The sequence below is a fragment of the Amphibalanus amphitrite genome, unplaced genomic scaffold (assembly GCF_019059575.1).
Source record: "Amphibalanus amphitrite isolate SeventyFive unplaced genomic scaffold, NRLGWU_Aamphi_draft 000332F_arrow, whole genome shotgun sequence".
Classification (NCBI taxonomy): domain Eukaryota; kingdom Metazoa; phylum Arthropoda; class Thecostraca; order Balanomorpha; family Balanidae; genus Amphibalanus; species Amphibalanus amphitrite.
The window spans coordinates 413,132-426,940 of NW_024881827.1; positions in this window are offsets into that span (position 1 = coordinate 413,132).

Sequence of the window (13,809 nt, forward strand, 5' to 3'; positions counted from 1 at the left end):
CGGTTTAACGTAAGATTTGCTGCCCGGCGAAAATTGCCGGAGTAACTGCCCCCTGCTCGGGTATGGCACTAGGCCGACCGAGCAAAAAAAAAAAAGGAAAGGACATGGGCCGATGTAGTTTTTGTCAAGATTTCTATGTTTTTATGTTGTGGTCATCTAGATTTCAAACATTTGGTTGGTACCTGCAATATGTAAGGAGAAAGTGGGATAGTAGAACACCTGTGAAATGTAAATGTGATCACTGCTAAGTGCTAAGTGCTAACTGTCCAGTCTTCAGAAACACATTTCAGTAATTCAAGTTGTTTTTGTCCTTGCATTTTTGATGACTGTAAGTATAATGATTTTTGTAGGCAATACTTCTTTGATTACAGGTAAAATTTTAACAGTTAGACTGGAATAGAGTTTCAAAATTGTGTGTACTTGTGGGGCCAACTGAGTCAATATCAGCCTGCTTGTAGTTGTGGTTGGACAATGGGTGGCTGCTGCCTGCTGGGTGGGTTGGCTAATGAAGTTGCCAAAATGTGGCATTTGGCATTTGGGGGAAATTTTGCAACTCTATCATTAACATCCCAATAAATTTCATTTTAACTAGGCAAAAATGGAATACTTTCTCTTTTTGAAAATGGTTTCACTGGCAGGGTGACCGAAAGTGTCCGATTTTTGGGGGGCTTGACCGACCGATTACCAAATCGGTCAGCATATCTTTTCGGTAACCGAAATTTTCGGTAACCGATTGACACCACTAGTACACATGCACCAGTTTTTATGAAAATCTAAGGGGGTCCCCCGTCCCCCCAAAAAATCTTTGAATGCCTCTAGGGGCCAAAGTATAATATGTGGCGAAAAACAGACTTCACCATTGGAATCAGCGTCCAAAACTGTACCCATGGACCAGTTTTAATGAAAATCTAAGGGGGTCCGAATGTGATTCTGAAAGTGAATCTGAATGCCTCTAGGGGCCAAAGTATAATATGTGGCGAAAAACAGACTTCACCATAGGAATCAGCGTCCAAAACTGTACACATGGACCAGTTTTTATGAAAATCTAAGGGGGTCCCCCTTCCCCCAAAAAACTTTGAATGCCTCTAGGGGCCAAAGTATTATATGTGGCGAAAAACAGACTTCACCGTTAAAATCAGCGTCCAAAACTGTACACATGGATTAGTTTTTATGAAAATCTAAGGGGGTCCCCCTTCGACCCAAAAAAACTTTGAATGCCTCTAGGGGCCAAAGTATAATATGTGGCGAAAAACAGACTTTACCATTGGAATCAGCGTCCAAAACTGTACCCATGGACCAGTGTTTATGAAAATCTAAGGGGGTCCCCCTTCGCCCCGAAAAAAAAACTTTGAATGCCTCTAGGGGCCAAAGTATAATATGTGGCGAAAAACAGACTTCACCATTGGAATCAGCGTCCAAAACTGTACACATGGACCAGTTTTTATGAAAATCTAAGGGGGTCCCCCTTCCCCCAAAAAAACTTTGAATGCCTCTAGGGGCCAAAGTATAATATGTGGCGAAAAACAGACTTCACCGTTGGAATCAGCGTCCAAAACTGTACACATGGACCAGTTTTTATGAAAATCTAAGGGGTCCCCCTTCGCCCCCAAAAAAACTTTGAATGCCTCTAGGGGCCAAAGTATAATATGTGGCGAAAAACAGACTTCACCATTGGAATCAGCGTCCAAAACTGTATCCATGGACCAGTTTTTATGAAAATCTAAGGGGGTCCGAATGTGATTCTGAAAGTGAATCTGAATGCCTCTAGGGGCCAAAGTATAATATGTGGCGAAAAACAGACTTTACCATGGGAATCAGCGTCCAAAACTGTACACATGGGCCAGTTTTTATGAAAATCTAAGGGGGTCCCCCTTTCCCCAAAAAACTTTGAATGCCTCTAGGGGCCAAAGTATAATATGTGGCGAAAAACAGACTTCACCGTTGGAATCAGCGTCCAAAACTGTACACATGGACCAGTTTTTATGAAAATCTAAGGGGGTCCCCCTTCGACCCAAAAAAAAACTTTGAATGCCTCTAGGGGCCAAAGTATAATATGTGGCGAAAAACAGACTTCACCATTGGAATCAGCGTCCAAAACTGTACCCATGGACCAGTTTTTATGAAAATCTAAGGGGGTCCCCCTTCGCGCCCCCAAAAAACTTTGAATGCCTCTAGGGGCCAAAGTATTATATGTGGCGAAAACAGACTTCACCATTGGAATCAGCGTCCAAAACTGTACCCATGGACCAGTTTTTATGAAAATCTAAGGGGGTCCGAATGTGATTCTGAAAGTGAATCTGAATGCCTCTAGGGGCCAAAGTATAATATGTGGCGAAAAACAGACTTCACCGTTGGAATCAGCGGCCAAAATTGTACACATGGACCAGTTTTTATGAAAATCTAAGGGGTTCCCCTTCGCCCAAAAAAAAACTTTGAATGCCTCTAGGGGCCAAAGTATAATATGTGGCGAAAAACAGACTTCACCATTGGAATCAGCGTCCAAAACTGTACCCATGGACCAGTTTTTATGAAAATCTAAGGGGGTCCGAATGTGATTCTGAAAGTGAATCTGAATGCCTCTAGGGGCCAAAGTATAATATGTGGCGAAAAACAGACTTCACCATGGGAATCAGCGTCCAAAACTGTACACATGTACCAGTTTTTTTTATGAAAATCTAAGGGGGTCCCCCTTCCCCCAAAAAACTTTGAATGCCTCTAGGGACCAAAGTATAATATGTGGCGAAAAACAGACTTCACCGTTCGAATCAGCGTCCAAAACTGTACACATGGACCAGTTTTTATGAAAATCTAAGGGGGTCCCTCTTCGACCCAAAAAAAAAACTTTGAATGCCTCTAGGGGCCAAAGTATAATATGTGGCGAAAAACAGACTTGACCATTGGAATCAGCGTCCAAAACTCTACCCATGGACCAGTTTTTATGAAAATCTAAGGGGGTCCCCTTCCCCAAAAAACTTTGAATGTCTCTAGGGGCCAAAGTATAATATGTGGCGAAAAACAGACTTCACCGTTGGAATCAGCGTCCAAAACTGTACACATGGACTAGTTTTTATGAAAATCTAAGGGGGTCCCCCTTCGCCCCCAAAAAACTTTGAATGCCTCTAGGGGCCAAAGTATAATATGTGGCGATAAACAGACTTCAACATTGGAATCAGCGTCTAAAACTGTACACATGGACCAGTTTTTATGAAAATCTAAGGGGGTCCGAATGTGATTCTGAAAGTGAATCTGAATCTGAGGCTGTCTTGACAGACGTCCGCGAACGTATAAGGTATAACCCCTTGCCGTTTCGCTCCTGATCAAGCTAGAGCTTCGCGGAAAAAACGAGCGTGTTGCCCGTGACGAGAGAAAGCCGATGATACCCAATTTTAAGGTCCTAGGTCATCGGTTGACCTTCCAGGTCAGGTCAATGACCCAAAAGGCGGGAAAATTGGGACCTGTTAGAACGTCGTAGTGTGGCTGCTATGGGTTTTTCGGGGTGCTGATCACGCATATCATGCTAGTTTTGATCACAGATGATGTCTTCATTCATTTAAGCCAGGTCGGGTTAGGTCAGGTCAGGTCAACCATTAGAGGTCCTGCCAGGGATTTGTAGTAGGTGTCAACCGCCTCTGACAGCCTCGTAACATGTTACAAAGGCACCAAAACTACTTTGTAAACGTTCATGTGGTTGCTTAATTCGAATTCAGCTCGAAAAAAACTGGCCTAGAAACATGTCAAACTCGAAAAAGTGAACCGAGGTCACCAAAGGTCAATGACCTGACCTGACCTTCAGGTGACCTTGACACCCACCCTAATGCATGGGGGCAACATCATATCACATGTTTGAACGCTTGAAACCACGAAAAGACTGCAAACGCGCTGCTAATGCGAGCCGACATACGCTGAATCGCGGTTCCGGCCAAACATGGTCTCGAAAAGTAGGTCACAGGTCAAAGGTTATTTGCGTCAGGGTCATGAAATTTTCAGGGTAGGTGTAAAATTGATCAACGCGAGGGTACTAAAAGTTATGTCGTGATCGGCCGCTTTTTACGCGAGTTATTTGCGAAAAACCGAGGGGAGTCCGTTCGACCCCCCCTCCCCTAAAGGGCGAGGGTTAACTCTCAGTCCGAACTCCGAACAAGTTCGGTCTTGTTTGTGAATTTGTCGGAGCATCACCTAAATCTAGTAGAGATGATGGAGGGAAACTAGGCTTTTAATGACGGTCAGGGGCACTACAAGCTGGTTAGAGGGCTGACATACCATGTTTTGATAGCATGACTGAAACAGACTTTTTGGGTAGCCAGGAAATCGCATGCGAGAGCCTATTGAAATTCTTACATCGGCCTTTATATGCACCAGTCGTATACAGGTGTGGGATTTGGCATACGATTTCTAGACAATCGAAGTACTGTTTGGAGCCAACGAAGGAGGAGTGAGTGAGTACTGAGTACTAAGTTGAAAGCATTAATTTGGTTCAAAATGATGATGCAGATAAATTAGTTATTTAAATATAAATATCTTACGACGAGAGCGATTGGCATTTTTGGTATGCAGTGTTATTCATTGAAAACAGGTTGGAGCGTTTAAGTCTTTAATTTAGTGGTCGCCGCTTACTAATCATGCGGCATACACGCCGCACATAACCGCCAATGCCGCAACACAGCTTAGATTTCGAAGTAAGCATTTAGTCTCACCCGTTTCTAGGGCTTCTACGTAGTCAGCTTCACAGCCATGCCACTAATTACGGAGCGAGCGAAGCGAGCGTAGTCTTTCCTTAGATTTACGGAAATTTCTGAGTATGAGCGGCCGGCCGGCCGGCCGGCCGGCCGTGGTCACGATTCTGCGACGCTTATATCTCAGCAACCACTAGACCGATTTACACGCGGTAATTTTTGTAGGATAGCTTCATTCCTTCTACCAAGTATTGGACTATTGCCGATGCATGTGGGTGACCCCTTATGCACGTGCCACGTGCAAAACGAAGAGGTGTCACTTTTGTAATTGTTGCAATATCTCGGTAACTACTTGGCCGATTGCGCTGAAAGTTGGCATGTAGGTAGGCACCCACTAGGCAATGCATATCCATGTGCCAGAATTGGGGTGCTGCTGCACGTGCGCACGTGCAGGGGTCGATTCCAGATCTCGAGAACGGCTGTACCGATGGCGCTCAAATTTGGCACATGGTTAGGGACCGGTTAGTAGGGTGCTGTGCAAAACTCAGTTGGGACCCATTTTGCACGTGCGCACGTGCAGGGTGCCGCTTCCAGATCTCGAGAACGGCTGGGCCGATTGTGCTCAAATTTGGCATATCGATAGAGACCGGTTAGTAGGGTGCCGTGCGCAAGTCAGCTGGAGGTATGTTCCTCGGCGAAATTTCGCACGTGCAAGGCTCACCCTCTCGCTCGCTCCGTTAGTCGCCCCAAAAGGCGTTATACTGGTTTTATTTTCTCACCGAAAGCTTTACAAATTGATGTTCATCTCACCCTACTTTTTAGGATCCGCCGGCGGTGTCTGCGCGCCTCTCGACAAACTTCGACTTTGCGGTCAGTTTTACCAAATATAATTATTTTTGGGAGGTAAAAATGGCACCATCGGATGGTTTGAAATGTTTTGCACACGATTAGACTGTTTTTTACTCAAAAGAATAGAAAAAAAATATTTTGAATTTATGCGTGCTAATTCTGAAAAAGGGCCACTGTGCAATGGTAACAAGGGCGGATCCAGCCGGCCGTCTTGGGGGGGGGGGCAACCGGTTGGGACTATCCAAACCTAGGGTACCCCCAAATCTAGCTTTCTGGCCCTAGCGCTCACTCCCGTGCTTACCTCCCAGCGATGCATGTCATCCATTTGGCCATTTGAGGCCTGCCCTCGGCGCCGCCTGCCCGGTGCCGGGCGACGGCTCCTGTCCTTACGTCCTCAAACACGAGGCAGTGCCGAGGGCAGACGGTAAGGGGCAAGGAAAGGAATTTGAGACGAGGTTAGGTGGCATGATGGGGATGGGGGCGGGTCGCCTCACCGCACAGCGTCGTCTCCTCTCGTCCCCACGCGGCGACTGACTGTCTGCGGCGCCGCGGTCAGCCCGCCTCCCCTGTTTGTCACCCTAGGGTGTTATCACTGCCGGCGGCCCGGCCGTGTGTAGGTACTTTACTGCCCCGTTCTCCTCTCCCGTCCCCTCCCCGCCCTAGCCTCCAACCCACGATGGCCGCTGCGCCGGTCTCCCGTCCGTTTCCCGCTGGCCAGAACCTCAGTTATCTTTGTGCGATAACTAACCGTTCTCACCGGTTTTAGGCCACTTATTTTTCACCCTTCGCCTTCTCATCGAAAAAAACGAAACGAAAACATTTGCAAAAAGTGAGATATTTTGTCTTAGCTGAGTCAAGGAACTACCTTTTTGGTATCGTAGAATAAAGGCTTAACCCTCGCACGACCAGGCCATTTCTCATAACACGAACGACCAGGGGGGGGGGGGGTTACGACCCCCCCCCCCCCTGGCGTTTCGAAACGAAAGGTCGTAGAGCTTAGCGGAAAAAAACCAACGGATTGCTCTCAGCGAGATCTCGCGATTGGTGGTATATTTTTTGGTCCTAGGTCAACATTTGACCTACTTATGACCGGTCAAAGGTCAAATTTTCCGAAAAAATCAAACTTTTTCAACTTTGCGCAACGATTGCGGCAAAACGGTGAGAGATATTAACTTCAAACCTTCAACAACGTATTCCCCACTCAATTCTGCATCATATATGGTGTTTTTGGTGTATTTACCCTATAAAAGTAAGAGGCCTATTGCTGATGAGTGATATGGTGTCACATCACCCTCCGGTGTTTGTCCCGATTCGTCGGCTGTTGACCACTGCTCCGCTATAAATACTGTAGGTAACGACTCAGAAAAGATATGTGGATATCCACTGCAATGTGGATAGCATCAGCAGAAAACCTCGGGACTCGGTACACACTTCGTGAAAATCCGGCCGGAGGCTGTACCTCTTATGACGTCATAACTCCGTGACCTGACCTGACCCGGTCAATTTTCTTGCACCACACGATAGCCAATGCTTGCCCCAACATGCATGGGAAGTTTCATCATGATCCATCAAACAATGTGGGTATCACCGGCAGAAAACCTAGGGATTCGGCGCACACGTTTGGTAACTGTCGGCCGGAGGCTGTACCTCTTATGACGTCATAACTCCGTGACCTGACATGACCCGATCAATTTTTTTTTTCGGCAAAAGATGCGCAAAGGTTGCCCCAGAGGGTATTGAAAATTTCAGCCCGCTACGACAAGCCGTTTAGCGTGCACTTCGAAAAAACCTCAGGGGGGGGGGGTTGATACAACCCCCCCCCCCCTAGGCGTTCTAGGGTTAAATCTTCCACATGAGCTGTCAAGCCAGGTAAAGAGCGGGATTGTTTCTTAACCCTCGCCCGTAAACGGCGATCTGCCACCTTCGCCCATGCAGGGGGGGGGTTGGTGCGACCCCCCCTTGGCGTTTGAAAACGGAGCGTCGTAGAGCTTAGCGGAAAAGACCAACGGATTGCTCTCGCCGAGATCTCGCGATTGGTGGTATATTTTTTGGTCCTGGGTCAACATTTGACCTACTTTTGACCGGTCAAAGGTCAAATTTTCGGAAAAATAGACTTTTTTCAACTTTCCGCGGCGATTGCGGCAAAACGTTGGGAGATATCGACTTTAAACCTTCACTATCGTGTTCCTTGATCAATTCTCTATCGTTTGGTATGTATTTCGTTTCCCTAGCTCTAAAAATGGCGCGTTGGGAGCGCCGGAAGTCGGCAAGGTCACAGTCGGCGGCAGAAATTCGAAAAATCAAAATTTAAATTTTTGAAATCTGATTGTATTTTTGGATTTGGAAGGTCCATTTGCTCCCTATAGAAGCTAATATTGCTGCATATTCCCATTGAGGTGACAAGAATTAGCAAAATAGTGGTTCGGGCGCTTTTCAAAAATAGTACCGGACGCTGTTCTTCTTGTGACGTCATAGCTCCGTGACCTGACCTGACCCGGTCAAGTTTCTTATACCATATGATAGCCAATACTTGTTCCAACATGCATGGGAAGTTTCATCACGATCCATCAACCGATGTCCGTACCACCGGCAGGAAACCTCGGGCGTTGGCACTCAGTTTGTGAAAATCCGGCCGGAGGCTGTTCCCTTTGTGACGTCATAACTCCGTGACCTGACATGACCCGGTCAATTTTTTTTTTATCAAAAGATGCGCAAGGTTTGCCCCATAAGGTACTCAAAATTTGGCGGCTCTGCGCGCCGCCGTTATTGCACTATTTCCGAAAAACCTCAGGGGGGGGGGTTGCACCAACCCCCCCCCCCCTACATGGGCGAGGGTTAAATGTTTTCTTCCCTTTAGTTTTCCTTTGTGGTCTACAACCGCTAATTCAGGGAGGGCAAGCTGCCCCGACGGTTCCTAGCCCTGTGAAAAGTTGTGGGGCAGCGCCCCTACGGCCTCAGAGTTGTGGGGGCAGGCTGCCCCACTGACCCCCAGCTCCCGCGCCCATGACCACAAAGTTCAGGCCCATGGCCCGGCGTCGAGCTCAAATTCAGACTCGGCAATGTTGATGGTGTGTCCGAGTTCAGACAAGCTGAGCTTATGCTGGGTTCAGCTAGGACGATTGAAGAGGTATCCTGTTGGGCTAAATGCCGGACAATCTCAACCTCTAATTTTGCATTTAATGCTTAATTATCCTACTATGTTGAGTGAAAACTACCCATGTATAACTTCAAATAGTGGGTTAGTTAGTGACATATGGTGGAGCATTAGGGGCTTTAGGGGTGCACATGCACCCCCTAACCCAATAAAGCGCCTTCTCAAAATGACGCTTAAAACACTTCAAAAACAAGTACAGGTAAGGGGAAATTGTGTCTTCCTCTGTTAACCCTCGCCCGTATAGGGGGGAGGGGTCGAACAGACCCCACCCCTCGGTTTTTCGCGAATACCTCGCGTAAAAACGGCTAATCGCGACGAAACATTCAGTACCCTCGAGCTAATCAATGTTGCATCTACCCTAAAACTTTAATTATCCTGACCCTAGTGACTCTTGACCTGTGACCTATTTCTCGAGACCATGTTTGGCCGGGATCGCGATTCGGTGTATGTTGGCTCGTATTAGCCGCGCGTTTGCAGTCTTTCCGTGGTTTCAAGCGTTCAAACATGTGATATGATGTTGTTCCCATGCATTTGGATGGGTGTGAAGGTCACCTGAAGGTCAGGTCAGGTCATTGACCTTTGATGACCTCAGTTCACTTTTTCGAGTTTTACATGCTTCTAGGCTAGTTTTTTTTTTTTAGCTGAACTCGAATTCAGCAACCATTTGAACATTTACGAAGTACTTTTGGTGCCTTCGCAACATGTTACGAAGCTGTCAGAGGCGGTTGACACGTACTACGAATACCCGGCAGGACCACTACTGGTTGACCTGAACCGACCTGGCCTAAATGTATGAAGACTTCTTCTGGGATCAACACTAACACGATATTCGTGATCAGCACCCCGAAAAAGCTCAGCCACACTTACGACGCTCTAACAGGCCCCAATTTTCCCGACTTTTAGGTCATTGACCTGACCTGGAAGGTCAACCATGAACCAATGACCTAGGACCTTAACCCTCGCCGGCCGAGGGGGGGGGGGCGGGTGCCGCCCCCCCATAGAGTTTTTTCGCGATAGCTCCGAACACGCTGGCGATAGAGAGCTAAAACTTGGTATACCTGACCTCTGATCCAAGCCGCATCTTTTGACACCAACCGCATTTTTGGGTCAGGTCAGGTCACTGACCTATGACGTCATAAGTGAACCTCTGCACGGTCTTCAGATGTCGCAACTTCGCAACGCCCTCACTGCCAGAGGAGATGTCACAGGGAAATGAAACTTCCAGGATCTAGTATCCATTATGAGTCTCACAACTTGTATATCTCGGATTTTTCCTAAAGGTCATATGAGGTCAGGTCATTTTCGTGACCTCACCATTATAAGTCAATGGGGAAAAATTCAAACTGCTATTCTGGCGCCGGGAACGATCTCCAACTATCTCAACCACACATAATCGTGATTTGATGCACTCCTTGCAAGGTTAGATGCGTCACTTTTGCAATGTTGACCTTCCGTGACGTCATTTATGACGTCATCAAGGTCATATTAGTTTTTCGTCAATAACTCCCGATCAAATTGAGCTAGCGAGTCGAGAAAGCCACCAATGGACTCAGGAAGATCTGCCGAATCGAATGATATGCGACATGACCTCTTTCGACCAACTTCGTGACCTGGGGGTGCTGACCTGACCTTGACCTGAGGTCAACACCCCAAGTTGACCTGACCCGAACAAAAAGTATATCATTCGACGCGCCTGAGCGAGGCGAACACGATGCTGCCAAAATCGCGGCTCTGCGGTCGTTTTTTGCGAAGTTATTCACCAAAAACTGAACCGTACCCTGGGGCACTTGACCTGACCTCAGAGGTCACCGGTTGGCCTAGGACCTTAAAATCGGGTACCAATCTCTGCGTCTCGTAACGGCGCACACGCTCGTTTTTTCCGCGACGCGCTAGCTCCACCAGGGGCGAAACGGCGAGGGGGGGGGTCGTACCCGTCCCCCCCTCGGCCGGCGCGTATGTAGAAAACCAATAGGTCCGGCGAGGGTTAAATTGGGTATCATCGTCTTCCTCTCGTCACGGGCAGCAGGCTCGTTTTTTTCGCGAAGCTCTAGCTCGATCAGCGGCCAAACGGCAATGGGGGCAACGGACCCCCCCCCCCCTATACGTTCGCGGCTGACAAAACGCCAATAGGGGCGAGGTTTAAATCCATATACATTCAGGCATGAGACAAGAAAGCTCCTGTTAATAGTGTTAATGAACTATGAAGAAGCTTCAGCTATTAACCCGGCACCGCCTGGGCTATTTCCGTACCCACGACAGCCTGGGGGGGGCGGATCCGACCCCCCCCCTGTTATCTCGAGAACCAATGGTCGTATCGAGCCCCGCGAGGCGGCGTTCGAAAAGTCTCTACGAGACCTTCCCAAAGCACTCTTAAGATTTTAAGATTGAGGTCAACTTTCGGGTCAAGGTCAGGTCAAAGGTCAAATTCAGGAGTTTTGCAAGATTAGGCTTACGGACAGCGGAATCAATACCTGCTGCTCGAAACTCACCAAAATGACCTCAAAGGCCTAGTGAAGGTGCCATGTGCGTATAGGGGCCATACTAAGTACGGGTCAAGGTCAGGTCAGGTCACGAAAGGTCACGGTTTTCAATTTCTGCTACATGGGCGTGCGACACATGTTTTATGGCTTATTTTTCACGCCGAATCCGATGGTAATGGTTATATGTGACCCCAAGTCACTGTGCTGGTGATAAGTGTGCATTGAAAGCGTAAAAAATCGTTATACTATACGAGGGCTGAGAAAAAAGGTCAATTTTTCAACTTTTTATTTTTGACATAAAAATGCACTTTTCTAGACGAGCTTTGTCCCAGGAATCTAGTGGTGCCATTTGTTTTCACATGCGATGTTCAGAAGTGCCTCTAATTCACGAAAATGCTTATGACGTCACCATGTCCTATGCATGTTGGAGCTATTTTTACAATTTGGGGGTCAAAAATCGAGATAGGAAGTTGAAATTTGGGGCATCTAATGGTCTAATTGAGCTCTAAAACATATACTACGGTTTTTTGGAAATTCCCAAAATTTTGGATTTTATTAGCTGTTTTCCAAAAAATATAGTTTTTTTGAATTTTTAGGGGTGAAAAACGCATTTTATGGAAAATCCGAGATAGCCATTTTAAAGAACTCGTTGAGCTGCGTCTTTTCATGTCTTTACTTTGCAATTTGCTTTAAACCCTGATTTTTGGCGATTTTTTAAACATTTACCACTTTTTGACTAAAAACGCCATGTAGTTACATCACTAAAATCGATATATCTAAAAAAAAAATTGGAATTTTTTTCTTAAAAATTGCACAGGAGACGTCAAATTGATGGGGGAGAAGGTATGCCAAGTTTCAAGTAGATAGCGAAAGTGGTTCATGAGTTATTCAAGAAAAACGGAGGGGGGGGTCGGATCCGACCCCCCCCCAGGCGGTCGCGGGTTAAGAAGCTTCTGAAATCGCTCAAGCTGAAGTTGATTATACTCAGTGTTGTTATGATCATTCCTCAGTTTTCTGACAAGAATCACACATTTGGCCATGGCAAACGTTGAAAATACCTTTTTCTTTAAAAAAGTGCCTAATGACAATCTTATTTTCCAACAAATTTGCAATTAAAACCAACCAGTACACAATACAGAACACGTGCCTATGAATGCGAATAACAATGTGATATCATGTCGATTTCTCCTACATGTTAACCGTCGCCGGCACAGGCCATTTTGACTCTGGTTGGCAGAGTTTTCACCTTTGCCCCAAGGTCACTCAATCATCAAAGCAATATTTCAGTTTTTCAGCATAGGAACTTTGAGAATGTTTATTTTTTAGTTTTCTTGACTTATGTCTTGGGGGGGGGCAAAAGATAGTATGCCCCCCCCCCCCTTTGACCGTCTTGGGGGGGCCATGGCCCCGTTGGCCCCCCTTGGATCCGCCCTTGAATGGTAAAACAGTGCTATTATATGATATATGCAATCAGTTAAGCAAATGCATTGAACTTCATTGAACAATGCAACACAATTGTTATGAGTATGATCAACTAACTCTGAACGAATATGTCACTGAGTGAACAGTCCTCCTCCATTTTGGAGCTAAAGTTAGCTTCATTATATCGCAAAGCACTTAGCACATTGGCTACGTATCGCACCCCTCTCCAGACTCCAGGTGCGACAACGGCACACCTCAACTCGGTGTCCGCCATTCGCTGATCTCTTATATCGGCGGCCTGTCCGTGCTGCCGCTGCTCACCGTATATCTCCAGTAGTCTGACCGTCCGTGCCAGGTCAGCCAGGTGACTGATGGTGTCGGCAGCCACCCCCTGGAGCGACACTGACAGACCACTCCCGTACCATACCGGCCCCCTCGGCTCCGTCACCTCCGGCCCTGTCGGACAGAGCTATGTCAGCTGACTGCAGTCGGACAGAGCTGCCGCCAGCTCCCCGCTGCACCACTGACACCAGAGTGTCAGACACTGACACAACCAGCACTGACACAGCCGAGCGGCTGCACAACGATATTTTTACCAACAGCATACATACGTAAATATTCAAATATGAGCAACATAAGTATTACCTACGATTTTTGCAAGGCGCATTGGCTTAGGCACTAGGCAGCCAGTCAAGGTATAGTAACGGATCAGGTTGGTAGACTACATAAATATATGGTTCGCAGTGGTTGCAATCTAACCATTTCAAATTACAATAATTGCTACAATAATATTTCATGCATGCACTTGATGCTCACACTATATGCAAATGCATGCATTGCATCACTCTAACAATACTATATAACACAAACAAGGCTGTAAGATGTTGGCTGAATTTGATCGGTTCGTTCATTTGCCGTCTCCCTGTCCATTTGTTTATCTATATGCATTGTCCATTATACCGACAATACATGTATGATCCGTGGTATCTCACCTCTGACATTGAGGCGCTGGAGGCCCTCCGGCAGCTGCCCCCTCAGTCGCGGGAGGTCGGCGGCGGAAACTGACAGGCGTTTCACAGTTTCCCGTGAGCTCCGCAGCTCCGTCAGCTCGCTGTCACCGACTCCGGCCGGAAGGATGACAGTGTCTGGCTCCACCCTGATGATGGCACCACGAAGTTGACTTGGGATAGTAGTAATTTGTGCTGGAAAGGTGATTGAACCAATGTCAGGC